The following is a 25,665-nucleotide window of genomic DNA, read 5'->3' on the forward strand; positions in this document are numbered from 1 at the left end:
GTATATTCCGCATCCAATAGTGTATTCCGATATATATGTAAACTCCGCCTTCGATAGTGTATTCCGATGTATATGTAAACTCCGCCTCCGATAGTGTATATTGCGCATATATATATATATATATATATATATACTACTCCGCCTCTTTTAACTCTTCCGCTCTTCTTTATGCTCCTCCGATAGTTCTTCTTTGGCATATATATGGCATATATATGGCTCCTCCGATAGTTCTTCTTTAGCATATATATGGCTCCTCCTGTAGCTCTGATAGCTCTGTTTATGATCCTCTGATATGTTAACTCCTCTTTTGATGACTTCTTCCTCTTGGTTCTTTTTGGGCATGTATTACATGTGATGCTCCTCCGATGTGGCTCCTCTTGCTCTAATGTCTTCCTTTGGCTTTGCAATGTCTTTTAATGACCTTCTCTGATACCTTCATACTTTGATGGCTTCTGTCTTTCCCGATATGCCTTTCTTGCTCTGATATTCTGCAATACTCTTAAGCATAAGCGATAGCTTTGATATGCCTCCTTTGTTAACTCCTCCGTTAACATACTCTTACTAATGGCTTGGCTTTCCTAATGTCCTTGCTCCTGTTTCTTCATGGATCTGCTCTACTTCCCCTTGGCTTCATATCATCATCTAGTATCTAGAATATTGCCATATTGACATCAATGACAACCTAGGTCAACAATCTCCCCCTTTGTTATTGATGGCAATATTCTTCTTCTCTCCCCATTTGACATCAATGGCAAAGGAGTGCTCTAGGACTCCCCCTATCAAACTGCTTCTGTTCTTTATGAATGGTAGATTTTCATGGGTCTGTAACTCCCCCTGTCCTAGTGCTCTTCCTTTTGCTCAAGATAGAAGGATTGATGCTTTATCATCAATTAGCACATTATCCCCTCTTCATGTCTCAGAACTACTTTATCATGGCTTCAACAATGTTTAAAGATGCTCTACTTCAATGCTTTCAACCAGATTGCAAATAGCCACACACCAAGTGTCCAAGTCCAGGTTTTTATGCTTCAATCCATATTGTTGTCTCCACAATCAGAATTGAGAGGCCTTCATAGTCTGAATCAAGAGAAAATGCCACTGAAATTGTCTTTCTTGCTATCTTTCTTCAGATCCGAGTTCCTTTGTGTCTCTGTGCTTCTCCTTAAGTCACTGCCATCCAGTATTCAACATCATTGCATTTGGATGAAATGGTGAGAGGTTGTGCCTCACTGTTGCTATATTTTCTAAGTGACTAGTATCAGCTTAAGTTATATTTGACTGCACAACATTCTCCTTTCTATGAGCCATCTTTTCCTTGTGTTCTTGTACATATCTCTGCAAGTTATTTCTGCTAGCAGATTTAGATATCCAATCTGTGACTGTCTTTTAAATTCATTTTGCTGATTTGCATCTTCTTGCAATGCTTCAGTTTTGTTATATGCTGCCAGCTGCTCTTACTTCAAACTCCATTCCAGATGTATCTGTTTGTTTGAAGGTTGCCTCTATTTGTGTCCATAATTTACCTGTTCTCACATTAAATCCCTGAGTCAAGACATTTAACATCTGTAATATCAGCACCATAGTTATTTGCCCTATTTCTCTAGTATTAGATGACCTTCTCTATTGCTCCAAATACTACTTAGTGATTAAGTGGAAAGCATCTTCAACAACAGTCCAAAGAATGGTTACAGGATCATGTTCTTCAATGGAGTACTCCTGAGAAATGATCTTTATCAAAGAATGATTGTTAATATAGCTCAACAAGGATTTCATAAGGACCCTTTCACTAATAGTTCCTGCAATAATGATCAAGAATCACAGGCTCCCCCTAACTGTATGCATCATCTCTTTTGGCAGAGTCTTCCCATCAAATGCTTAGATTGTCAAAATTCAGGCCAATGACCTGTGTTGTTCGCTGGAGAGTTCAAGGGACTTTCGAATTGTATTTGCTTCCTTCTCCATACTTGTGTAACTTTCTTCTTTTGCATGGTTCTAGCTTGTGTAAGAGCCCAAGTTAAGTTACAATCACGTGCCATATGACCAATGTTATGACACTTCAAGCATTCTACATTGTTCATGAGTAAGAATTCATGATTTCTTCCTGCAAAATTGTTCCTTGGAGATTGTTGGGGACCATAATATCTATCTTTATGAGATGGTTGGGGAACATAACATCTATCTTTATGATATGCTTTACAATCTTTTGCCATGTGACCAAAGTTTGTACAAGAATAACAATAACCAAAAAATAAACTTTGGTACCTGGGAGATGGAGATTTCCTTGATGTACTTTTGAAGCCTTTCTACCTTGAGATCCTTTGATGATAACCATTGCCTCTCGCATCTTTGACATCATCTACATTTCTTCTTGGAGTAGGATTTCTTCTTGGAGCAAGATTTCTTCCATTGTTGCCTTGATTTTTCTCCTTGCCTTTGCTGGTACTGGGAGCATCATCATTTCTTTCTAGCTTCTTCACATCCCTTTTGTTTGAAGCATTATCATTCTTGTTTGAGGATTCACCAACATAACCGAGACCTTATTTATCAAATGGACATCTTTGATAGCTGAGCATGTCATCCAAGGCTTGAGAGCTCTTCAAGATTTTGTTCATCCCTTCAACCTTTTTACTGAGGAAGACAATCTCTTCTTCCAATCTTTCACACTCATTATTCTTCTTGGCAGGTTGTTTCTCAGTTTCTTCCTTGATACGAGTAGCTTCATCTGCTTCTATTTTAAGGGAGATGATATCTGACTTCATTTTGAAGATTTCTTCATTTTCCTTTGCTAGACTACTATCAATTTCTTCCTTGATCCTTGTAGCTTTACATGTTTCGGCCTTGAGAAGTTTGATGTTAGATTTTAATTTGAAGATTTCTTCATCCTTTTCTTTTAGTTGACAGATCATGGTGTTTCTTTCCTTTCTTGCTTCATCAACCTGTCCTTCTATGATTTCCAATGCTTCCATTGTCTTCTCAGCTCCTTGTGCTTGTTTCCTTTCTTCTTGTAGTTGAGATTTGAGAGAGGAGACCTCTACCTTGTACTAACCAATCTCTTCTTCAAGTTTGTTCAAGCTCTTGTGCCTTTGTTCAAGCTGACTTGACAAGGTATCTTCCCGTTTCTTTGCTTTATCTAATTGATTTGTCATGGATATGACTTCTTCGTGATGCTTTCTTTTGCTTTGATGAAATTCCTTCTTAAGCTTGGCAAGCTCTTCATCCCTTTCTTGTACTTGAAGCTTGACAAGGTCAACTTTATCCCTAGTTTGATTTTGGTCACCAGCTAGTGCTATCTTCTTAAGTTCCTCGTTTTCCTTTTTCAAATTGTTAATCTCTTCCATGGCAGCCATAAGTTGAGCGAGGAGATCTTCTACAAAATCTTTTTCATTCTCTTCATCTTCTAGATCTTCTTTAGCCTTGATATCATCATTCTTCATTTTCAACTTCTGTGATGGGTTCTAGATTTCCTTCTTGATTTCCATCATCTTCTTGACTGATGGTCATGGTCAATGCTCCTTTTGAGTGAAGGTCATGAGGTTTGTCCCATATACCCTTTGCTGACGAACATTTTCCTAAATTGTTCTTTATAGAATCAGGTAGCCCATTCAAGATTGCTTTCATTACTTTTGCATTGTACTCCTTGGATTCTCCATCCATCCTGCTATCAACAATCACTGATTTCCAAATTTCAATGCCTTGAGTCTGTAAGAAATTCCTCATTCTTGCTTCCCATATATTAAAGTTCCCACTGAACCATGGAGCCTCCTCAAATTGATTGTCTTCTATTTTAGTGATAGAGGGAGACACATCCTTAGGAGGATTGGAGACTTTCTTCCTTGACTTCGCCATTTGTGTTCTAAAGATCAACCTTCAAGCTGTTAGGCTTTGAACAAAGGTACTGGATCTAATACCAATTGTTGGAAATACTGAGAGGGGGGGTGAACCGGTATTTCTTTTTCAATTATTATTTTACCAGTTAAACCATTTATATTCAGAACACAAGATGAGCAACAAGAATAAATGCTTTTATTAATATAATCTTTACAATAAAATAGATACAATATATATATAATTCCAATCTGTTGCCAAGCACCAACTTGGAATTTTCTGAGGCTCCAACCTCCAGAGCACCAACTCTATTTTTGTCAAGGCACCAACCTTGGACTTAGGAGCACCAACTCCCAAGACATCAATCCTTCCAATTCAAAGGCACCAACCTCAAAGACACCAATCCTTCCAGTTTCTGAGGCACCAACCCAAGGACACCAATCCTTCCAGTTTCTAAGGCACCAACCCCAAGGGCTCCGACCCAATCTTGTCAAGGCATGTTTGATAGTAATGTTCTGCTCTCAGAATTCTTCTTTGCTAAGTTCTGTCTGTTTACAGCTTCACTGTAGTCTCCATGCTACAGCATCAATGGCAACCAGTCTTCTTATGAATGAGTCTTTATAACTCTTCATACTGTCCACACAGAGTCTGCAATAGCCATCATGATCTCTGATAATGTCTCCACACAGCTTTAGTGAGTCTACTATTAGCTACACTAAGCTCTGCACAAGAACCAACTTTCTGTTCAAGCATCTGTTCTCACTGTCACAGTAAATGCTTCAACATGACTGCTTCTCTGCTGGCTACTTCTCCCTTCAAACAATGTCAGATAAAACATTATTTATTACATCACAGAATTGTTCTACAGACTACATTGTGTACCTGATTAATTCATCACAGGTCTGAGTCTTTCACAGGGTAACACAATCAGCAGAGATGCTCTTCCTTCGAATGCCTCCTGTCCTGTTGGACCTTTGGCCCTTTTCTGTTCTACTGGACCCTACAACTACCTCTGTTTCTTCCAGCTTTTTCAACCACCCTTCAACTTTCCTTGTTCTCTGTTTTTGTATGTTCTTGACGCCTCTAACCATCAGTTTCCTCTTTCCACTGGCTCTTCGACTTCCTCCTCGGTCGTTGTAGTTTCCTCTGCGCTCGCTTGATTCTTCGGCTTCCTGCTCCTTTGGTCGCTTTGGCTTCCTCTGCCTATTCGAATTAACCAATGCAACAAGGGACACGTTCAAGAGGAAGAGGGGCCGAATTACCATAGAAATGATGCTTATTTAACAACATTAGAGAGATCCCTTTTTTCTTTAATAACGTTCATACACAGGGCTTTACTGTCTACGGAGAGACTATACCAATCAAGAGGCCCCACCTGCCACATCACCATCGCAATCGCAATCGCCATCGTTCAGGCCCACTGAACTATCGAAACCATTATTTATGCATTTTGGCCTTCAAAAACCCTGGGCAATACAATTATTGAAATACACAAGAATATATGGAAAAACCCGACCAAAACGCTTAAGGCCGGACTTCAAATTCATTACACCTGCATCTATAACTGCATCGGGTCCGCTCCTCCACAACATTATCGCAATCGGCAATCGCAGCTTCCAGAAGTCTTTTATAAGTCGAGCTCATTACATCGTCGATGGCCGATGGCCCTGCTAGACGCGATATAGTATTAAGCTATGTTACAATAGGACCATCGAGTCCACAACATATATCGCAATCAGCGCTTCCAATGCAGCATGGCCTTAAGCACTTGCGATATGGCGGATGCGACATAGTATTAAGCCATATTGCAGTGTTGCAGCGGGTTCGCATACTTTATCGCAATCATATAATATATATATATATATATATATATATATGCAATTCGCATGTTTTAATGTGCCAAGGCATAGAGCCAGAAGATATTAAATACACTGAAAAGCATGCATCGGAACACTTAGCGGACTTCACCTGTTTATGCCCCCGGACATATATCTCGTCAGGTCCGCACATGTATATTGCAGTGTTGCAGCGGGTTCGCATACTTTATCGCAATCATATAATATATATATATATATATATATATATATTGCAATTCGCATGTTTTAATGTGCCAAGGCATAGAGCCAGAAGATATTAAATACACTGAAAAGCATGCATCGGAACACTTAGCGGACTTCACCTGTTTATGCCCCCGGACATATATCTCGTCAGGTGTGTATATTGCAGTCGGGGGTTTCAAGTAGTGGCACATAGTAGAAACCCCCAGTATGATTTCTCCGATATATATGTATATTCCGCCTCCATTAGTGTATTCCGATATATATGTAAACTCTGCCTCCGATAGTGTATTCCGATATATATGTAAACTCCGCCTCTGATAATGTATATTGCGCATATATATATTATATATTGCTCCGCCTCTTTTAACTCTTCCGCTCTTCTTTATTGCTACGCTCCTTTAACTCTTCCACTCTTCTTTATGCTCCTTCGATAGTTCTTCTTTGGCATATATATGGCTCCTCTGATAGTTATTCTTTGGCATATATTGGCTCCTCCTGTAGCTCTGATAGCTCTGTTTACGCTCCGCCGATAGCTTTGTTTATGCTCCTCCAATATGTTAACTCCTCTTTTGATGACTTCTTCCTCTCGATTCTTCTTGGGTTGGGCATGTATTACATGCGATGATCCTCCGATGTGGCTCCTCTTGGTCCAATGTCTTCCTTTGGCTTTGCAATGTCTTTTAATGACCTTCTTTGATACCTTCATACTTTGATGGCTTCTATCTTTTCTAATATGCCTCTCTTGCTCTGATATTCTGCAATACTCTTAAGCATAAGCAATAGGTTTGATATGCCTCCTTTGTTCACTCCTCCGTTAACAGACTCTTACTCATGGGTTGGCTTTCCTGATGGCCTTGCTCCTGTTTCTTCATGGATCTGCTCTGCTTCCCCTTGGCTTCATATCATCATCTAGTATCTAGAATAGTGCCATATTGACATCAATGACAACCTAGGTCAACACATTGTCCTCAAAATAATCGAAGAGATGACTATGAAAGGAACGATGATCGTAAAAGAAGAGGAAGGCATCATGCTTTTGTTGCTGATCTAAATGAGCCATCTTCAAAGAGGAGGCATGGGAGACATGATTTTGAATCTGAATACTCATTTTATTCTTCTCTCACAGGTTCCATTTAAAGTCATGATGAAATCTGGCAAGTGGATAGTGGTGCCTCTAGGCATATGACTGGAAGTCGTGATCATCTATCAAAAATTGACTAAAAAGAAGATTACTCAAAAGGTTGAGCTTGGAGACAATGGAAAATATGAAGTCAAGGGCATTGGTACATCATCTTTCCAATTGGAGTTCGGAGGTAATGTATCTATTAACAATATTTTCTATGTTCTCGGTTTGAAGAAAAATTTGATGTCCATATCATCTCTTGAAGAAAAAGGATATAGAGTTTCTTTTGTTGATGGACAAGTCTTAGTATGGAAGAAAAATGCATCCTTTGAAACTACTAAAGTCATTGGGGTACGAATTGGAGGACTATATCGTCTCCTTGGTTGCTCAATCCAAGCTTTTCTACACAACACTACTGAACTTAGTGAGATTTGGCATTGAAGGTACGCTCATATGCACAACAAAGCTTTGGGTAGAATGAAGTATTTTGTTAAAGGTGTACCTGAACTTAAAACATACCATGATGGTGTATGTAAAGGATGTGCCCTTAAGAAAAATGTTAAAGGAAGATGCATTACCAGTGATAGTAGAACCAAAGGAATATTGGATCTTGTGCATTCTGATGTTTGTGGGCCCATGCCTGATAAAACCTTGGGTGGATGCTTGTACTATGTATCTTTCATTGATGATTATTCCCGCAAAACTTGGATATATCTCTTGAAGACCAAGGATCAAGTATTTGAGAAGTTTCGTATATTCAAAGCTCAAGCTAAAAACACTACAAGGAAAAAAATAAGGTCCAACAATGGTGGGGAATATGTGTCAAATGAATTGATTGATTTTTGCAGGGATGTTGGAATTAAGAAGGAGCTAATAGTTCCCTGCTATCCCGAACAAAATGGAACTATTGAAAGAAAGAACAAAATTATTATGGAAGTTGCTAAAGCTATGCTTCATGATCAAGAGTTGCCTATGTTTCTTTGGGGAGAAGCTGCAAGGATTGTTGTCTACATTCAAAACCGATGCCCACATCGAATTTTGGATTACAAGACTCCTAAACAAATCTTTACAAGTGAGAGACCAAATGTTGAACATTTAAGAATCTTTGGTTGTCTTGCTTTTGTTTATGTGCCCAAAGAGAAAAAGACAAAGTTGGAACCATCTGGAAAGAAGGGTACCTTTGTTGGCTATAGTGAGAATTCAAAGGCCTTTAGGGTCTATATTCCAAGGCACGATATATTGAGACTTGCAGGAATGTTATTTTTTATGAGGATGTTGCATTCTAGAAGTCTAAGGGTTCACACTTGGACTCTGATGATGAAGTACAAATGGCTCTAAAGAATGTGGAATCAAGGTCAAAAGAGCCTGAAGCTATGAATGAAGCCCCACATGAAGAAGACATTGATCATGAACCTGTTGAATCTACAAAAGCTCTTGTAATTGAGACAAGAAAGAGACCTACCTGGCTAGAGAAAACATTGAAGGAAGTTGAAGGTCATGTTGTTGCTAGTGGAACTTTCAGGGAGAGCAAGGAGCCAAAGAAGTATTCTGGTTATACAGCTTTGATGTGCAAGAACAATGAGTCCAAGCAATCCTCCTATGAAAAAGTTGTTGAAGAACAAGTATGGAAAGATGTGATGACTGAAGAATATCAATCAATATTGAAGAACGATGTTTGAGAAATCGTGCCTAGACCTGAGGGGAAGTTCGTTGTGTCTTCAAAATGGATCTACAAGATAAAACATGTTGTTGATGGAAGTGTTGAAAAATACAAGGCTAGATTCGTGGCTCATGGATTCTCCTAGAAAGAGGGAGAGGATTATGAAGACACATTTGTTCCCATTGCCAGGTATGCATCTATTAGATCTGTTATTGCTCTTGCATCTATTGCAAGTTGGAAATTGCATCAAATGGATGTCAACACTGCTTTTCTAAATGGGGCCATTGAAAAAAAAGTCTATATTGAACAACCTCAAGGTTTTGAGGTCCATGATAGAGAGACACATGTTTGTAAATTGAAGAAAGCCCTGTATGTCCTGAAGCACGTGCCTCATGCATGGTACTCCTGCATTGATGATTATCTGTTGAGTCTTGGCTTCAAGAAGAGTGATGTTGATCCGAACCTATATTTCAAAGTTGTTGAAGGCGAACCATGATATTGTTATTGTATGTAGATGACTTGTTTCTAACAGGGACTATAAAGTTCTGATTATCCAGTGTAAGAGGGAGTTGGTTTCTGAATTCGAGATAAAGGATCTTGGACTCATGCATTACTATTTGGGATTGGAAATTTGGCAAAAGCCTGATGGGATTTTTGTAGGCCAAGGAAAGTACATCATTTCGATTCTTCAAAGATTTGGCATGATGGACTACAAGTCCATGGGCACTCCTATGGTGATGAATTTGAAGAAGATCTGGGACAGTGATTTTTATTTGATTGATCCAACAATGTATTACAAATTGATTGGCTCGTTAAATTATCTTGTGAACACCAAGTTTGTTATTTGTTATGCAGTGAACACATTGAACCAATTCTCGGTTGAGCCTCGTCGTGTACACTGGGTTGCAACTAAACACATATTGAGATACTTGCGAGGTACCATTGAGTATGGTTTGATGTATGCTTCTAATGGGAAATGGCAGTTGTATGGTTTCTATAATGTTAATTGGGTTCGTAGCTCTGATGATAGAAAGAGCACCTCTGGATATTGTTTTAGTCGAGGCTCCGCTGTGTTTTCTTGGTCTAGCAAAAAACAAACCTCTATTGCTCTAAGTACAGTTAAAGTTGAATACATTGTTGCTAGTGCAACCTGTTGTGAGGCTATATGGTTTCGAAAATTGTTCTCTGATTTGTTTAATCAAATGTTGGAGCCAACTATAATATATTGTGATAATCAAAGTTGTGTAAAGCTTTTTGAGAACCTGGTGTTCCATGACAAATCAAAGCACATCAAAATCAAATATCACTACATCCAAAATATTGTTCAGAGAGGAGCTGTGAGGCTCGAATATGTTCCTACCATTGAGCAAGTTGCTCATGTGTTGACAAAGACATTGTCCCAGATGAAGTGTAGTTATTTCAGAAAACAACTTGGAGTTGTTGAGAACCCCTGTCTCAGAGAGAGGGAGCATTAATTACATAGCATCATATTATGGACCATCTCTTGTAGGTTGTGTGTTGTGAGACCTTGTGGTTCAGGAGATGTATTGTTGATTCCTCCTGTAGGTTGTCTGTTGTGAGACCTTGTGGTTCGGGAGATGTATTGTTGATTCCTCCTGTAGGTTGTGTGTTGTGAGACCTTATGGTATAGGTATTGTTGATTCCTCCTGTAGGTTGTGTGCTGTGAGCCCTTATGGTCCGAGAGATGTATTGTTGATTCCTCCTATAGGTTGTGTGTTGTAAGACCTTGTGGTCCAGGAGATGTATTGTTGATTCCTCCTATAGGTTGTGTGCTATGAGACTGTTGAAATATATAACAAGTTCGGTCTTCATACTCACAAATGTAATCATGATTTTATGTATTTGATGAATGAGAAAAATAATTTTATTATTGTTATTCTTGAGGCATTGGTTTCATGCTCAAGGAAATTTATTTTATAAGTTAAGCTCCCATTGTGAGCTTCTAGGGCTTGTCATTGAGTCTATAAGTCAAGAAAGTCATTGTCATGTATTGAAGACCCATTTGGGCATGTTACATATTGTAAAAGAAATTTTATTTGAGTCAAAAGACCCTCCAAGACCTCGTCATGATGCAATATTCAAGTCGGCCTATTCACATGATCAAGTCAGCCTACACTCATGGACAAGTTGGCCTAATAAGAGCAACCCAATGAGAAGCCTATATAAAGGAGACCTCGACCTCACTTGGAGAACACACTTCACACACTCAAGTTCGATCACAAGGAAGAAAAGGAGTGTGAAGAAGAAGAGGACAAAGAAGAAAGAGAAAGTAGTGTTTATGGGCTAATACTCTCCACACGTGCAAAGAAACTAGGGCTCCTATTGCAGCGGAAGAAGCCGAGTTGCACAAGTGAAGTTAAGTAATCAAGCAAAGCTATTTGGAATCCGAATTCAATAGGAGAGAGAATCCACCCAAGCGAAGAAGAAAGGAGCAAGAATACACCAACAGTTCTCAGAGATTAAAGGGTTAGGGTTAGGGTTAGGGTTAGGCGGGTCAAAGTTGCAGAAGAATCTGTTGGGCAGGTCAAAAGTTGCAAAAGAATCTGTTGAGCAAGTCGAAGTTGCAAAAGAATCTGATGGGAAGGTCGAAATTACAAAAGAAGTCAGATTTGAAAAAGTTGTTGGAAGCAAGACTTGACTTGGTCTTGGAGGGTCTTGGTCAAGGGTCAAAGGTCTTGGAATTTGTCAATTGAAGGTCTATAAGAAGAGAAAAAAATTTGGTGGGTTTTCCTCTCAAGTTGGAGAGGTTTTGGCCCTAGTCGATCACCTACATCTTGTGTCCTATTGTCTCATTGTTCTTTATGTTCTAGTAGTTGTTTGATGAGATAGAATGCTAATTATAATAAAAGAAAGAAGAAGTAAATCAGAAAAAAGTAAAAATACATCACAAGGAGTTATCAAAAAGAAGAGAAATATCCTACACTTGTTGCCCCTAGATTTCTCAACATGGTATCAGAGCTAAGGTGACAAGTCAAGGAAGGGTGGCTTAAAGAAGGACACTCAAGGACCGAAGCACTAGAATACCATCAAGAGCATCAATCATCAAGAAGGACCATTCATCTCAAAAGCACTACTAGGATTACATCATCATCCTGAAGTTACTAAAGAAGACCTCAAAACCCCACTTCGTTCAAAGAAGAATTCTACGCTTGAAGCACTCTTGGAAACATTATACAATCATCACCTTGAGAAGAAGACCTCAAGACCCTACTCAAAGCAAGAATAACTACAAATTGGAGCACTTGTGTGAAAATTTGCTGCAATAGTTGATTTATTTCTCCTACTTATTTATAATAAGTTATTCACCAATACTTCAGTAAATACCAAAATAAATTTAGTTGCAGACTTCACAAATTAGGAACTGAAAATTAAAAGGAAAGAGAAACATCAGCATATGAACAATCACATTGACACACTTGTTTTTGGACAATCGTCCCCAGAAAAACCCAATGTGGGAAAACCGGTGCAGCAGATCTGAGGATTCTTATTATTGGCAGTAAATATCTTAATACAATTTGGATGCCCTAGAGAAAAATGGCAATCCACTCAGAGAAGATAATTGAGAATTCTCTCACACTGATTCTGGAGATTTTGCTCTGTCCCCAGCTCCTGGATGACCCACTGCGCAGTCCCTGCGTGAGCCTACACAGGCTCTGCGTGATTTCTGCGTGGAGGCTACATCCGACTATGTCAACCCGGACTGTTGCTACTTTTGCTGCTGAGAAATCAAGATTTCTCCTGCCAATCAACTATTGTGATTCTCAGCACTGATCTCTGCTCATCCCCAGCACTTCTGTGTCAACCTCCTCCAAATTCTGACTTGACCCTCTGCGTCAATTTCCTTCAGTTGTTGCGTTGTCCCTTCTTGGACCAGCATTGGCTCTATTATCCTTCTCTGTGTATTCATTGGAACTGGAAATCACTTCCTTCCAGAACTGCCTCTAATCCTCACTGCTTGATCACTGGTTCAAATTCCTTAGCAAACCATGCACTAGGAAAATCGAATTGACTGATCAACTCTTTGTGTATCTCTAAGTGAACCCCAAGCCTCCATCCTATACTTTTCCTGTTGAGTCTTCAACGGTCGAGATTAAGTCTCTAATCAACATCTAAGATTAAAACATGACTTGATCCACCTTCTAGATCATTCTCACCCATATTTTGATTAATACCCATTAATATTTTAATTTCCCTAAGTTTAGACTTTGGAACTCAATTAAAAATATTAATTATTTTAATAAAATACAATCCGGGTGGAATTTCACCAAATGGTTTCTGGGTTCTTTAGAACTCATGCACCTTAGCCTCTCCACCAGTTTTCAAGGCTAGAGCACTTTTGATGCTACCAAAAACTAGCCAATAATGTCCACCTGCATGCTACTCTGTTTCTGAAGCACCTCCTTTCTGCACTGTTGCTACCACCAACACTGTCTTGTTGTGCTTCTATACTGCTGCCCATGACACTGCCACTGCCACTGTTGCATCTGTACTACAGCTTCCTCACAAACATTGCATCATTCTATTGAAAGGGATTTTCCAACATACCCATTTGTTCCCGAAATTGAACAAACTTTGCTCTTCCTACAGCCTTGGTGAGTATGTCTTCTACCTGATTTCCTGTGGGAGTGTACTCCAACTGTACCACTCCACACTGAACATTGATAAAGTGACACCAAATATCGATGTGTTTGGAGCGATCATGAAATACTGGATTTTCAGAGAGCTTGATACAACTCTGATTATCACAGAAGATCCTTGTCACTTCCATCCTTATCCTGAATAGATTTACAAGCAGTTTCCTGAGATATATAGCTTCACATGTTACTTTTCTAGTTGCCATGTACTCAGCCTCAGTAGAGCTCAGAGCTATAGACTTCTACTTCTTACTGCACCAGAAGGTCATCCCAGATCCAATACCGAAGCAATACCCAATGGTACTTTTCCTATTTACTGAACTTCCTACCCAATCTGCATCAGTGAAACCACTCAATTCGATATTATTACCCTTGGTGTATCTTAATCCAAAATTGATTGTTCCCCGCACATACCTAAGAATGTCCTTTGCTGCTGCCCAGTGCGCCCTTTTTGGTTCCACCATGAATTGACTAAGGGTGTTGACAGCATAGCATAAGTCTGGCCTGGTGTTGACCAGACACATAAGCGACCCAATGAGTTGTCTATATAAGGTGGGGTCCACTGCCTTGTCTCCCGAAGCATCTATTTTCTTCCAATTGGTAATCATAGGCATAGCCATAGGTCGACAATCTTGCATTCTGAATCTTTTCAGAATTTCTGATGCATATCTTCCTTGGCCAAGGAAGATCTCACCTTTTTGTTGCCAGACTTCGAATCCCATAAAATAGTGCAGCAGCCCCAAATCCATCATATCAAACTCAGTTTCCAGATTCTTCTTACAATCCTCTATGAGTCTGGATGATCCTATCAAAAATAGATCATCCACATACAATACCAGAATTAAGGGCTCACCTTCTACTAGCAGATAATAAAGATTGGGATCGGCATCGCTCTTGATGAATCCCAACTGCTGGAAGTAGTTGTCAATTCGACCATACCAAACTCTAGGTGCTTCTTTTAGCCCATACAAGGCTTTCTTCGACCTGCACACATGAATTCTCTTTTCATGTGTTTCGAAACCTTCTGGTTGTTCGATATATACCTCTTCTTCTATCACCCCATTCAAGAATGTTGTCTTGACATCCATTTGGTGAATCTCCCATCCTATCTGTGCTGCAAGGGATATAATGGATATGATAGAAGTATACCGAGCTACTAGGGCAAAGGTTTCCTCATAGTATATTCCTTCCTTTTGTGCATATCCTTTTGCGACAAACCTAGCGTTGTACTTTTCTACGTTGCCATGTGCAGCATACTTGATCTTGTAGATCCATCTCGAACCTAAAACCAATATGTTCTCTGGTCTTGGTACAATTTCCCAAACATCATTTGTCATGATAGAACTGTACTCTTCTACCCTGGCATCCACCCATACCTAATGTTGTACGGCTTCTTGAAAACTAGAAGGTTCTTCGACCTGAGCTACCAATGCTTCGTACCTGTTGGGTTGTCTACACTGCCTTTTCTCAGCTCTAGGAGTTCCAACGAATTCCTCTGCGTCCCTCAAAGTATGTCGTACTTCTCGGCTAGTTCTTCCACTGGTGGTGGGAGGTTCCATTTGTTCCTCTTCATGTTGTTGTACCTGCTATGACACTCCTGGCTCCTCTTCTCTTGAGGAGATGCTAGTACTGGTTACCGTGCTTGAACCAGACACTTGTCTTCCTGCCACACCTGATCCCTGTTGCCAGACTAGAGGAGCATCCTCAACATGTTCTTCAAACGGCATCTCACGAGATTTCCTAAAGGCTCTATCTTCCATGAACTTTGCATCTCCCCTTACTACAATCTTCCTACTGCTCGGAATGTAGATCCGATACGCCTTTGAAGTCTCATTGCAACCTACTAGATACCCAACGTCGACAGTCTGCTCTAACTTGCTCTGCTTCTGCTTCGTACCTGTCAGGTTGTCTACGCTGCCTTTTCTCGGCTCTAGGAGTTCCAACGAATTCCTCTATGTCCCTCAGAGTATGTCGTACTTCTCGGTTAGTTCTTCCACTGGTGGTGGGAGGTTCCATTTGTTCCTCTTCCTATTGTTGTACCTGTTGTGACAGTCCTGACTCCTCTTCTCTAGAGGAGATGCTAGTACTGGTTACCGTGCTTGAACCAGACACTTGTCTTCCTGCCAGATCCGATCCCTGTTGCTGGACTAGAGGAGCATCCTCAACATGTTCTTCAAACGGCATCTCACGAGATTTCCTAAAGGCTCTATCTTCCATGAACTTTGCATCCCACCTTACTACAATCTTCCTACCGCTCGGAATGTAGATCCAATATGCCTTTGAAGTCTCATTGTAACCTACTAGATACCCAACATCGACAGTCTGCTCTAACTTTCTTTGCTTCTCTTTTGGAATATGGCAGTAAGCTACACTTCTGAATATCTTGAGGTGACTTACTTCTGACTTATTTCCCGAGAAAACTCCCTCTGGCATCTTCTTTCCTAAAGCCCTGTGAGGAGTCCTGTTTTGAATGTGTACAGTCGTGTTGCATGCTTCTGCACATAAAATCTTGGGTAGATTTTAACCATATAACATTGCCTTTGTTGCTCCAACAATAGTTATGTTCTTCCTTTCTGGGACTCCATTACAAGGTGATGTCCATTCTCTTCGGATCTCTTCCCTTGCACAGAAATTAGTGAAGTTTTTATCTGTGTATTCTCCACCATTGTCTGAGCGCAATATCTTGATCTTCCTTCCTGTCAGGTTTTCCACTAGAGCCTTAAACTCTTGAAACGGATCAAAGACCTCATCCTTGGTTCTCAAAAAATAGATCCAGGTTTTCCTGGAATGGTCATCTATGAAGGTAACAAAATACTCAGCGCCATTGATGGCCCTTGTAGACATTGGACCGCAGATGTCTGAGTGTATTAACCGCAATACACTATTAGCTCTATTGTTGCTTCTAGAATATGCTACTTTGGCGTACTTGCCTAGCACCCAGCCTCTACATGTATCATCATGCTTGGTAGTAAGCACTAGAACACCCGTAACAATTTCCTTGAGCATCTGTAATGCCCCATGATGTAAGTGTCCCATCCTCCTATGCCACAGCTCATTTAATTCTTTTTCTCCATCGACATTATTGCTTATCAGTGCCATAGGAGACTCGAGTTGCAACTTGTATAATCTGTTGCTTCGAGTTCCAATCTGGGCCCTCTTTTTCCACTTTGGATGCTTGACATATACTCTATTACTAATGAAGTATACATCATATCCCTTATCTTGTAATTGAGAGACAAAAATCAAATTCATTCCCATTCGTGGCACATGCAATACATTCGTGGCCCGAAGACTATCTCCTGCTGTTGTCTGGAATATAACGGTTCCTTTTCCTACTGGGGTGCATTTCGTCATGTTACCCATTGTGATTTGGAAGTTCATTTGTTCCTCCTAATAGCTCGAGAAATATTCTCGTTCTCTAGTCATATGAGCTAAAGCCCTGCTATCAATGTACAAATCCTCCGCTGACGCTAAACTTGATAAGCAAGCAAACTGCTCTTCCAACCTGGAAGCTAATTCGGAAATATTTTGATCCCTATTGTTCTCCATGCCCTTTTTCTTTGCTTCCATCTTGCCTGGACCTCGCTCTGATACATGAAAATTTGCTGCAATAATTGATTTATTTCTCCTACTTATTTATAATAAGTTATTCACCAATACTTTAGTAAATACCAAAATAAATTCAGTTGCAAACTTCACAAATTAGGAACTGAAAATTAAAAGGCAAGAGAAACATCAGCGTATGAACAACCACAATGACACACTTGTTTTTGGACAATCGTACCCGGAAAAACCCAATGTGGGAAAACCGATGCAACAGATTTGAGGATTCTTATTATTGGTAGTAAATATCTTAATACAATTTGGATGCCCTATAGAAAAACGGCAATCCACTCAGAAAAGATAACTGAGAATTCTCTCACACTGATTCTGGAGATTTTGCTCTGTCTCCAGCTCCTGGATGACCCACTGCGCAGTCCCTGCATGAGCCTACTCAGGCTCTGCATGATTTCTACGTGGAGGCTCCCTTTGACTACATCAACCTGGACTGTTGCTGCTTCTGCTGTTGAGAAATCTCGATTTCTCCCGCCAATCAACTACTGTGATTCTCGGCACTGACCTCTGCTCATCCCCAACACTTCTGCATCAACCTCCTCCAAATTCTGCGCTAACCCTCTGCGTCAATCTCCTTTAGCTGTTGCATTGTCCCTCTTCTTGAACCAGTGCTAGCTCTATTATCCTTCTCTGTGTATTCACTGGAACTAGAAATCACTTTCTTCCAGAAGTGCCTCTGATCCTCATTGCTTGATCACTGGTTTGAATTCCTTAGCAAACCCTACTCTAGGAAAATCGAACTGACTGATCAACTCTCTATGTATCTCTAAGTGAACCCCAAGCCTCCATCTTATACTTTTCTTGTTGGGCCTAGATTAAGTCTCTAATCAACAGTTAAGATTAAAACATGACTTAATCTGCCTTCTAGATCATTCTCACCCATATTTTGATTAATAACCATTAATATTTTAATTTCCCTAAGTTTAGACTTAGGAACTCCATTAAAAATATTAATTATTTTAATAAAATACAATCCGAGTGGAATTTCACCAAACGGTTTTTGGGTTCTTTAGAACTCATGTGCCTTAACCTATCCAACAGTTTTCAAGGCTAGAGCACTTCCGATGCTACCAAAAACTAACACCTTGAAGCCTCTACATTAAAGAAAAATCAAGGAGAAGGCATTGCTATCGTCATCAAGGAACCAAGGTGAACTCCCTCTCTTTGAAGGATCACTTTTGAAGGAAGATGCCTTATATTATCATCTTCATCATCAAAATCAAGAAGTGCTACCAAAAACTAACACCTTGAAGCCTCTATATCAAAGAAAAATCAAGGAGAAGGCATTGCTATCATCATCAAGGAACCAAGGTGATCTCCCTCTCTTTGAAGGATCACTTTTGAAGGAATATATCTTCTATTATCATCTTCATCATCAAAATAAAGAAGGCAGTAAGTTGAAGATATTGTCATCAAGGAGTATCTTCACAAGCAAGTATCTTTATCTAAATCTATCAAAATGTCCTTTTGCAAGGAAAGCAACAAGTTGGTTGGGGCATCAAACTTTCTTGCATGGAAAAAGAGGACAAATTTGATCCTCATAAAAAATGAAAGCGTGAATCATGTTAAGGCCTCAATCACTAAACCTCCAGAGGAAGAAGCTTGAGCTCTTGAAAAGTACATGAAAGGGGAAGTAAGGGCTCAAAGGATTCTCATAGAATCCATTAAAGATCCCCTCATACCCTATGTATCAAAATTAGAAACATCAAAAGAAATATATGACAAACTTGTAGAATTATTCTTCGTAAGCACTGCAGGAGAAGTGATCTTGTTAAGACAAGAACTCTACAAGATGAAGATATCAAAAGGAGGAGGAATAGCCTCATACTTTATGAGAGTATCAGAAATTATAGACCAACTACAAGAGTTGGGAGAGGTAATGTCTGATAAGGAAATGACAACTATAGTACTCAATGCACTACCAGAAGAATGGAGCAATTTTACATCAAGCATCTATGGAAAGAAAGAGGCTACCCGGTTCAATGACCTGTGGTCAATATGCAAAATTGAAAAAACCAGGCTAAAGGCGAAAAGTGATGTAGGATCAAACGAGCAAACACAAGCATTTCCTGCGATGGCAAAGAGAAAATGAATGTTTGGAAAATTTGGTCATCAAAAAAGGAAGAAGAATATGGTGAAGGTTCAATGCTACAGCTGTCAAGAATATGGGCACTACAAGAGAGATTGTCCCAAGCTCAAGAAGGACAACAACAAAAGAGGAAGGGAGGAAGCCCATATAACCGAAGAAGTGGAAGATGCTGAGAAGAAGAAGTCAAAGAAGGAAGAAGTGAAAGATCTCTACTATGATTGAGACAATCTTCTTCACCAAGTTCTTTTCAGTTTTTGTATAACTATCATGGTAGGAAGCATTAGAAGCATGATAGGATGCATCATTTTAGGAGATGGCATCATAAGAGCATACAAATGAAGCAAGAGCTCATGACATCATCAGCAGAAGCTTGAAAGATAGTTGAAGTAGAAGTCTATGGAAGTCATCATTAGAAGGAAGTAGCTCTTGGTAACCTCATTGGAAGCATAAGTAGTACTTATGAATAGAAGAAAGTCATCTAGTATAGAACTCATCATACATCATTGGAAAGGAGCATTTGCAAGATGAGGATAATCAAGATCCTCCGTTGGAATCTTCATTAGAAGGTTCATCTCTTGGAAGAAGCAAGTGGCTCGATGAGAATTCCACCTTGGATGTGATTCATTATTTGGAAGAATGATGATATGATGACAAAGGAATGCAGCATGTCAAGATGATTGAAGTACTTTCGATCAAGGGAAAGAAGTTGTTGAAATTTGTCTAGATGATCAAAAGAAGAAAAGAGGTATGTATGCATATGTTTAATAAATTAGGTCATGTCATCATATAGTTGTAGATAGCATGGATTATCTCATGAGTATGATCAAAGGAAAGGGTTCTCTTCTAGAAATGCATAAAAGCATGGTTCACATATTGACTAGATGAAATCAACATAATATGTCCTCATATGGAATATGAGATGGTTGACAAAGATGGAGGAACTATAGCTAGAAGCTCCTAGGAAGCAATATGTGAAGAAAGAAAGAAGAGATCATGAAAGATGCAACTAAGATCATCAACATCCCATGACTAGAAGGATTGACCATGATATCTCCATGGGAAAGATATGAAGACCTTGGGTAAATATGGAAAGAAAGAAATAGCCTTGACATTAGATATCTTGGAGATGTGTCAATATGAATGTAAGATGTTGATGTTGCTACAAGCAAATGTCATCATGAAGAGCCATCACAAAAGGTAATTGTTATTTAATGTTCACTTTTGATTTTTGAACAATATCTGGATGGGCTAAATACAGGGCTACCAAAAAAAGAGTTGTGGATGTCATCTAAAACTAAGTGCTCATGTGGAAGGATGGAAGGTCATAAAGGATACATGACGTGGAAAAGGTAGTTGTATGAAGGAAGGCCAGATATTGACTAACATATCACTTTCCGATGAAGGGAAGGATGACATGACTGACATGGTTCATGAAGGAAAGTGATGGATGGCCAATGCCATACAAGATGAAGAAGATGAAATTCATGACATCGAATGGAGATGTTTTGATTTGATGATTCCTCCCTTAGGTTATGTGCTATGAGACCATATGATCGGAGAGATGCTTTGAGATGGATGCTATGTATCTTTCCTTATGATGAAATTGAGAGAGAGAGAGAGTTAGATTATGATCTCTTCCTTAGGTTGTGGGTTGTGAGACCTCTGAACTGGTCAAGAAGATTGATCTTGATAAAAAATGAAAAACTAAGAGGGAGTGTTGAAAATTTGGATAGCAATGGTCAGTATTTTTCATTAAAAATAATGAAGGAAAATTGTTTTGTCAACCTTACAAGTCGACCCCACTTAGGGCTAATTAGCCCACGTCATACTCATATAAATTGGGCAATCGATGGCATTCTTTTGACACATCTTGTTAGTTTTTGGTAGCATCGGAAGTGCTCTAGACTTTAAAATTTGTGGAGAGGCTAAGGCACATGAGTTCTAAAGAACCCAGAAACCATTTGGTGAAATTCCACATGGATTCTATTTTATTAAAATAATTAATATTTTTAATGGAGTTCCTAAGTCTAAACTTTGGGAAATTAAAATATTAATGGGTATTAATCAAAATATGGGTGAGAATGATCTAGAAGGCAGATCAAGTTATGTTTTAATCTTAGTCGTTGATTAGAGACTTATCTCGGCTGTTGAAAACTCAACAGGAAAAGTATAAAATCGAGGCCTTGGGTTCATTTGGAAACACAAACACAGAGATCAAGGAAATCGAATTTTTGAGGTGAGAAGTTCTCAGGAGGAAAATCGATTGGGGAGATCTTGCAGCTGAGGGGCAAAGAGAATCCAGGAGAAGGGCTTTCCGAAGAATACAAAATGGAGAGGCGGAGAGAGCTTGTAGAGAGGCAGCGCAGTGGCCGAGAGAGCTGACGCAAAAAATCTACCTATCACGCAAAATCCAGAACTGTCGGAATAGCCAAAACTGTCGGGAAATGCCGAAACTACCAAAACAGGCGGGAGAGCTAACGCAGAGGCAATGCAGTAGTTGGGAGAGCTGATGCAGAAAAGTTGCCTGTCACGCAGAATCCAGAACTGCGCAACAGTCGAAACTATCGGGAACAGCCAAAACTGCCGAAACAGCCGGGAGAGCTGACGTAGAGGGCAGAGAAGGTGACTCAAGGTTAACGCAAAGCCAACACAGAAATAGCCAAGGTTAGCTAGTCTTGTGCCGGATCAGCCGGAATTTTGCCGAGTGAAGTGAGGTAAAACTCACACAAATTTTCCACCAGTATTTTCTCTGTAAAGGATTGCTAGCTGAGTATCCTAGATTTGTATTCAGATATTTCTCCTCCATAATAATAAAACCTCATAACTGCTACACCGGTTTTCCCGCATTGGGTTTTTTCGGAGACTATTGTGCCCAAAAATAAGTGTGTCCTATGTATCTTGTTCTTTGCTTTGTTTTCTATTTCATGAGATCAAATATTTAATTAGTGTAGGCTGCAAAAGTAATTTGCTTCAGTATTTAGAAGAATAACTTGATGAATGTAATTTAAAAATCAAGTAGGTGAAGTAGATTCAGATTCACTGCAATAGGGGTTCCTTCGAGTCTAGGAATTTTCACATGGTATCAAAGGATTGATTTTGAAACAAGAAGAGCAGATCCAGTGTTGAGCAATGAGGCCGAAAGCTACTCTTGGCAGCAATTCAAATCCCCTTGAAGGGATTGTGCAATCCTTGCCAGGCAACAGATTCAAGGAAATCTCTCTCTGAGTGAGACGACAGAGAGGTACGATTTCCAGTTTGTGAATTTGCAGAGGCAGAGGGAGTGACGCAAAGCCTCAGCACAGTGCTTGAAGGGTGCAGTTTCTGTCGGGGCAGAAATTCGCTGGAAAAGAACAAAGACACATAGAAGGGGGATTTTCTCCTTAGAGAACTTTTTGCCAAAAAGTTCGAATTTTTCACTTGCCGAGCAGCTGAGCAGTGCTAAGCAGTGACTAGAGGAGTCAGTTTGACAGTTGGGTGAGATGGCATCGCATGGGCTCAAAGATCAAGACAGGTTGGACGGAGCCTCCAACTATGTAATATGGAAGACCAAAATCTTAGTCGTTTTGGAGGAATATGATCTCGAGGCCTACGTCAAAGGTGTTGTAGTTGTTCCTACTAACAACGATCAAAAGAGTCGAGCAAGGGAAGGCAAAGAGGCACATTCTCGATGGAGTTCGAGATCATGTGGTCTCACACTTGCAAGGCAAGGATACAACCAGGAAGATGTGGGAATCCTTGTCATCTCTATATGCAAGCTCTTCCAAATAGCGGAAGATGTATTTAGAGCAAAAGTTGCAGCGGACTTTGATGCAAAAAGGAGAAGGGGTGAACCTCTATCTTCAACGTCTTCAGGACACTAGAGACTAGCTTGCTGCAGTGGGGTCCACTCCTCAGCCAACTGCAATGGTGAGGATAGCCCTGAATGGAGTCTCGAATGAATGGCAAGTTTTCGTCCAAAGCATATTGGGCAGAGAAAAACTACCTTCATAGGAGGAGATGTGGGCGGCTCTTCAACAGAAGGAGTTAAGGAGGGACCTAGTGAAGGTCAACCTCAGTGGCAACAGTGGGAGTGGCACAAAGATGGAGGAGGAGGAGAACACAGCTCTAGCATCGAAGGGACAACAGAAGCCGAAGCGAAAGAAGGACATTTCGAAGGTGAAATGTTTCAGTTGTGGCGAGATGGGCCACTATGCATCCCAGTGTCCTTTGAAGAAAAAGGATAAGGATGAGAAACATGATCATAAGACTGCTTCAGCAAAGATCGATGAGGAAGAGTATGCCATGAGTGCCCACGCATCTCCAGGCAAGAGATGGGGCGATATTGAGTTGTAGTCGGGAGGACTACATGTGGGCAGGATCCTTGAGGAGTCCACCTCTTAGATCAATTCCTTACTAAGGGAGCCCAAGATTCAGCAGTGGTGAGATGGAATTAGTGTCCGATGATGCAGTGGAGTGTTTGGAGGACAGATTCATTAGCTGGGGATCAGAGACCGATCAGCGCAAAGCAACGCTGGCAGCAGTGCAGTTGACACAGTGTAAGAGTCAGCAGCAGCGCAGAAGATTCAGAGGGTCAGAATCAGCGACAGTCAAATTCCAACATTCATTGTATTATTGAACACAGTTAAGTTCAACTAATTTTGGATGTTTTTCAGTTGCTTCTCTCAACAACTGAGTTGCAGTACGGATGCAATGTTAGCAGTGGCAGTGCTAGAAACATAGATGCAGCGTTTGAGAGGGAGTTGTAGTACAGATGCAAGAGTGGCAGTGGCAGTGTAATGGGCAGCAGTACAGTAGCAACAGCAGCACAGTGTTGGTGGTAGCAGCAGTGCAAAGAGGTGGTGCTTCAGAAACAGAGCAGCATGCAGGTGGACATTGTTGCTAGCGCACTTTCCTCGCTAAGAGGGAGTATTAGTTTTTGGTAGCATCGAAAGTGCTCTAGCCTTGAAATTGGTGGAGAGGCTAAGGCACATGAGTTGTAAAGAACCCATAAACCATTTGGTGAAATTCCACCCAGATTGTATTTTATTAAAATAATTAATATTTTTAATGGAGTTCCTAAGTCTAAACTTACCAAAATTAAAATATTAATGGGTATTAATCAAAATATGGGTGAGAATGATCTAGAAGGCGGATCAAGTCATGTTTTAATCTTAGCCGTTGAATAGAGACTTAATATTGGCCATCGAAGACTCAACTGGAAAAGTATAAAATGGAGGCTTGGGGTTCATTTGGAAACACACACACACAGATTGAGGAAATCGATTTTCTAAGGTGAGAATTTCTCGAGAGGAAATCAATTGGGGAGATCTTGCAATTGATGGGCAGAGAGAATCTGGGAGGAGGACTTTCCGGAGAATACACAACAAAGGGGCGGAGAGAGCTTGCAGAGAGGAAGAGCAATAGCCGGGAGAGCTGACGCAGAAAAGTTTTGTGTCACGTAGAATCCAGAACTGCTAGAACAATCGGAACTGCCAGGAACTGCCGACACTGTCGAGAACTGTCAAAACAATCGGAACAGTTGACGCAAAGGCAACGCAGTAGCCAGGAGAGATGACGCAGAAAAGTTGCCTGTCACGTAGAATCTAGAATTGTCGAAACAGCCGAAACTGTCGAGAACTGCTGGAACTGCCGGGAACTGCCGGAACAGCCGGGAGAGCTGACGCAGAGGGCAGAGAAGGTGACGCAAGGCTAACGCAGAGCCAACACAGAAATAGTCGGGGTTAGCTAGTCTTGTGCCGAATCAGCCAGAATTCTACTGAGTGAAGTGAGGTAAAACTCACTCAGATTTTCCGCCAGTATTTTCTCTGTAAAGGATTGCTAGTTGAGCATCCTAGATTTGTATTCAGATATTTCTCCTCCATAATAATAAACCCTCAGAACTGTTGCACCAGTTTTCCCGCATTGGGTTTTTTTGGGGACCATTGTGTGCAAAAATAAGTGTGTCCTATGTATCTTGTTCTTTGCTCTGTTTTCTGCTTCATGAGATCAAATATTTAATTAGTGTAGGTTGCAGAAGTAATTTGCTTCAGTACTCAGAAGAATAACTTGGTGAATGTAATTTAAAAATCAAGTAGGTGAAGTAGATTCAGATTTGCTGCAGTCGGGGTTCCTTCAGTGTAGGAATTTTCACACATCTCACAAGCAAGTTTGATCTACAATCCTCAGGGGGATTCCACACATGCGAAGATCAGAAGGAAGTCTAATTAGAGTTGTGTTGACTTTTTCGCTTGACGCTGCACTGACCAAGTTTGTTTTGGGTGCATTGGCATATGTTTTGGACCCTTTGTTTTGATCATTTGGAAGGCCGAAGGTTTCAGAGTTTATTGACTTTTGTTCACTGAATATTTCGCTCATCTTTATTGGCACATTGACCTGCGTTGACCGCATCTTTGAGCTATTGGTTTGACTGAAAGTTTGGATTGTTTTGTTGATTGTTTTATGGCCATCTCAGAGCCGAATTTCGGCCTTCTACCTCAGTCATCTTGAGGCAGAATCTCAGCCTCTTTGTGCAAACTACTTTCATTGAACAAAAGTTGACGTTCTCTCTCCTGTTGACTGGTTTTGACTGGGACTCTATTTAGGTCAGATTTGGATTTATTGAAGTATTTTTATGTACTTTTGATGGACAAAATTTCTCT

The 25,665-nt window shown here is 40.2% G+C and overlaps 1 protein-coding gene across 1 annotated transcript in view; it reads right to left on the reverse strand.

Moving 5' to 3' along the window:
* LOC149260280 (la-related protein 6C-like) overlaps positions 1–25,665 on the reverse strand; it is a 190,060-nt gene that overhangs the window by 152,024 nt on the left and 12,371 nt on the right. The window lies entirely within an intron of this gene.

Source organism: Pinus tabuliformis, chromosome 6 (genome assembly GCF_031772625.1).
Source record: "Pinus tabuliformis cultivar Carrire ecotype Pingquan chromosome 6, CPIR1, whole genome shotgun sequence".
Lineage (NCBI taxonomy): Eukaryota > Viridiplantae > Streptophyta > Pinopsida > Pinales > Pinaceae > Pinus > Pinus tabuliformis.